We start from the raw sequence: 4993 nt of genomic DNA, 5'->3' as shown, positions 1-4993 counted from the left end.
TGTGTACGTATAGTAGGCCTAGGTAAAGTGATGTGCCAAATTTGAAGTAAATTTGTGGTTTGATTTCGAAGATTACTCAATATTTTGTATTTCAGCCGCATATTCAAAGTGCGCCAATAATTAGAGGAGAAGGTGGAAATATGGGCTAGGAATGGTAATATGGGCTACCTCGTTTTTATGATGTTATTACCTAGCGAATAAACTCTAAAAGTACATCTCGTGTCCATCAGTATGCGTGGACAAAGAGACAAACCAGTTGCCTTTGTGGTGTGGATGTGGTGTATTCTTTGTGTTTTTCATCAGTTTCAAAGTTTTTGCAGGTATGCCTATGTAGTTTCAATTGTATTGAAAGAAATTATTTCGTGTTTAGAAATCATGCTTGATGTGTTGCACTGATTAAGAATAGCTCTATCACATGGCATAAGAGTAATATTTATTTAGGACAACAATTGCCATAAGTTACACAATCTTAGAAACCTTCATGAGTCGATGCTGCTAATATGGGCTACCGCTATGTGTCAAATATGGGATAGGTAGCCCATATTACCAGCACATTAACACGTCCCGTATTTTCATTATCATGATTTGCGTTATTTGTTAGCCTACAAAATATTGCCACTGATGTGACACAGGTTTCCTACTTATGTTTCTTTGTTTTTTTTTTAATTTTATTTTCAAATTTTTCTGGTAGCCCACATTTAGACCCTAATACCTATAGAGGACCAGTTCGTCTTTCTTTCAAAAAGTAATCATATCTAAATATCTATTGCAACTACTGACCTTTAAGTCTGGAAAAATTGTATATGAATAATTACTCTGTATGTCATTGAAGAATTTCAAGCAATATGCCACACTATTTTCCATTATTATGAGAAAAACAAAATGGTAGCCTATTTCCACCTTCTCCTCTACTAAATTTCACTCTAGTTGTTATAAGCTAACGTCTTTTAGTAGATGATTGAACCTCATTTTTCGTTCCTCAATGCAGAATTTAGTTTATGAATGTAACAACTGATTGAAATTTTTTAATGATCTTAAATTTTATACAGCAGCATATGGCCTTTACCAAGGCAAAATTTTATTTAATTATTTCAAAATGATAACTACAATTTGTTAACCATCATATTAGCTCTGCAAAGTTCCAGGCCAATCAGATAAAAAATGTGTATTCTGGAGGAGCTTAAATATGCAAAAAAATGTAGTTCTTAGAAAAGTGTAATTTTCTACTGCCGAGAGGATTTGAAAGACCCAGGCACGGTAATTTAAACATGGCAGCAGGAGCTTCAAAAATGGCGCTTCATAAAAAAATAAGTTCCGATAGTCTAAATGGTCCACATAGCATATAGGCTATCTGAAAAGGTATTTTAGCGGAAGAACAAAATTTCTTTTCTTTTCCTTCAGATTTTGGCCAAAAACTCACTAGTATTTCCCCAGATCATTGGTAATAAAGTAATTTTATAGGCTAACCCAAGTTTCTGCATTAAGAATTTTTTATTTCAATCCAAAAGTTATAGATCTATTTTTTAGAAAATAATACATTTCAGAAAATTATTTTAGGGATCTTTAATTCTAAAGTCTGTATTTTACTGAAAAATTACCATTAGGAAAGTAAAGCTTTGGGGAAGGTGAGCTTTAAGAAAATTATTTTAAAAAAAGGTTTTTGGAAAAATGTTTGGAAACGCGAAAATATTGAATGCAAAAACATGATGCAACATATATAAGGATAGTCTCTCTCATTCTGTTAGCGCATCCGACTGAAAACCAGACGTAGAGGAGAGTCGGGTAGTATCGGACATCGGGTAGTATCGGACATCGGGTAATATCGGACAGTGAGTTTATTTCATCTACCACACGATGATAGTACCTGGTTGACACGGTTACGTTTCTGTGATGTCGCATAGAGAAACGTAACCATGTCATTCAGGTACTACCATATGGTGGCAGATGAAAGAAACGCACTGTCCGATATTACCCTATGTCCGATACTACCCGACTCTCCCCTAAGTACCTCAGTTCGAGTCCTTGTTGAAAAGTCAGCATTTGTCTCTCTTCCAAGGGAACTGAGGTTATCATGTAGCCTATTTACCTTTACGGTACATTTCGTCAATCTAATTTACGTCAAGGAGTTCCGTCACTTGTGAGTGTCGAATAGGCCTATCAGTCCAAAGCGCTCATAACAGTGAGAATGGAACATGCCGGGAAGTACTCTCATCGAATATGGGAGGAGATATTTTATAGGCTATAGCCCTAATACATTACATAGGGCTATAGCTACTGAAAATGTAGGCCTAAGCCAGACCTAGGACTTTGTTATTCTATACGGATGTGAATATTAACACAACTGCAAATATGTTATAGAATAGCTAGCTACTTTTTTTTTAAATAGGGAAGAAATGCGTAACGATTGACTTTATAGGTCTACCAAACAAGAGTTGCAAACGTAAATCAAGGATATAAAATGAGCCTCTAAATGAAACATTTTTATGAATAGGCTTGTAACCTATCTAAAAATTTGAGGAAAAAAACTCGTATTCCACTACAATAGTAAGCCGAAGCTAATTAATAAGAAAAAAAGAGACACCAGACCACCGAGAACAAGTTGATAGACTATGAACAGAATAGAAATGACACCTATATGTAAGTGGTATGATGGTCGTAATGTACTTTATTGAAAGGATTGAAATTTGAATATACGCAATTCAAAATGACTTAATATATATATGTATATATATATATATATATATATTAGTATTAGTATTATTTATTAATAGTTCAAAAGTACATAAACTTAATCTTAAAACCGATACATTCACAAATAATGATAATACACAATATTTACACAATTTAATAACAAATTTTCTATCATTATATATGTATATATATATATTTATATATTTCGGGCCTGACGTTTCAACTTTTATTCATTTAGAAATATTTGTAGGTTGTTTTTGTCTCCACGTATTATCGTCTATAAATGGAGATTACAGAAATGTTTTATGAATAGTCCTACTTCTTTTACACGTGAATGTTGTAACTGGACACAGTCTATGTTATGTACTACAAACAAACAAACAAGCAAGCAAACAAACAAGCAAACAAACAAGCAAACAAATAAATAAATAAGTAAATAACTAAATAAATAAGTAAATGAATAAATAAATAAATAAGTAAGTAACTAAGTAAATAAATAAGTAAATAAACAAATAAATAAATAAAAATAAATAAATAAATTAGTAGGTAAATAAGTAAGTAGACCTAAGTAAATAAGTAAATAAATGAATAAATAAGTAAATAACTAAATAAATAAGTAAATAACTAAATAAATAAGTAAATAAACAAATAAATAAGTAAATAAATAAGTAAGTAAATAAATAAATGGTGAGAATTGCAATAATACAATAAGTACAGTAAAAACAAAATTATTTACACTGACTACTTGCTTTACGAGTCTCTACACAATACAACGAGTAACTAAACATTTTAAGTGTTTCATAAGAAAAAATTCTCCTTCTCTCTGATAAAATACGTTTTCTTCTTTCCTAATGAAGTGCACGCTACCAAATTCTTCTATTAGAGCACTGATATTTGACAGTCTAGCTTTGTTTTGTTTTGACATGTTCGCTAAACAGCAGAGCTAAATTGAGTACACGGCTCTATACTCCGTACATACCTACACTGTTTTAGGTAACTAAGCGCAGGGCTCTACCCATGACATATTGCAAAATAGGAAAGAGCGTACTACGTACTTAGCTTTAATTTTTCCACATACAGTTTAAGTTATCGGTAAGTTACACATATTTTACTCACAAACCTGTGTGGTCAGGAGTGTCCGGACATCACAAAAAATTATGTGTGGCTAGGCAGCAATGGATGATTTATTATCTCTCGCTGAGATCATTGGAAGATTAATGTTAGGAAAGCTTACATTTTGTTGCCCGGAGACTTGAAATATACTTACGAGAGAATTTTAATAATTTAATTGTTCATACCACTTTACATAACCTGATTGAAACATCACAGTTATGCAAGGAATTAAGGAAAGACAATTGGATCGTATTTCCTCATACTATAGCCAGGAATGGATTTGCGAGGTCGTGTATTTAGAAATCGCCGTAATAGCACTTTGATATAGAATAATTATAGGATAGGTATTTTGTAATAGACGATTACACAAAATCTTTCGATAATGTAGGATAATATTACGTTGCGGATTTCTCGGTAAACTCGCTAACGCGTAATAAAAGGGGACAGGGGAAGTCGCCTGTGCAGAAATTACACAGCCGTCTCGCTACGTCACTCAGGACTATTCAGAAAACTTATCGCGTTCTAAGAAAAACATTAACTCACTCAGTCACCTGATATGTACTGCAAGTAGTGGCTTCATTATGTAAGTACAATGGGGTTAGTGTGTTTGATAAATGGAAATAGTGCAGAGGGGTTGGGATAGCGTACGCCGCACACGATGTCGGAGACTAATTAAAACTGAATTGGAGAACTTTATTCATAACAATGTAGCTATACCCTACGCATTATCTTTCTATCTCATAAGAAAGGCAAAAATATATATATATATATATATATATATATATATATATATATATATATATATATATATATATATATATATATATTGGAATGCTAAAGATTTCAACGGAAATACAGATTCCCGAAATTTCAAGCTATTGAATTACTTTTGTCCATAATGTCTCTAAAATCTATTCTCCTTGAAAGGCTTCAGATATAATATTTATTTTATGTAATATTTATTTTAAAAATAACATAAAATCGCAATAAACATTGTCTAAAGAGTATCTCACGGATTTCTTCTTGAATTTACTTTCTACGAAAGATAAAGTGATGCTTCCGAGACATTAAGCATTATCTAAGAAGTTATTCTTTCAATATAATACTATTTCAGAAAGGATCATTATTTAAAGAGATCAACAGTGCAATTTATATTCGATCTATATTTTAAATAGTGTTCTTCTGTGAC

The sequence above is a fragment of the Periplaneta americana genome, chromosome 1 (genome assembly GCF_040183065.1).
Source record: "Periplaneta americana isolate PAMFEO1 chromosome 1, P.americana_PAMFEO1_priV1, whole genome shotgun sequence".
Taxonomy (NCBI): Eukaryota; Metazoa; Arthropoda; class Insecta; order Blattodea; family Blattidae; genus Periplaneta; species Periplaneta americana.
This window is presented reverse-complemented; position numbering follows the sequence as displayed.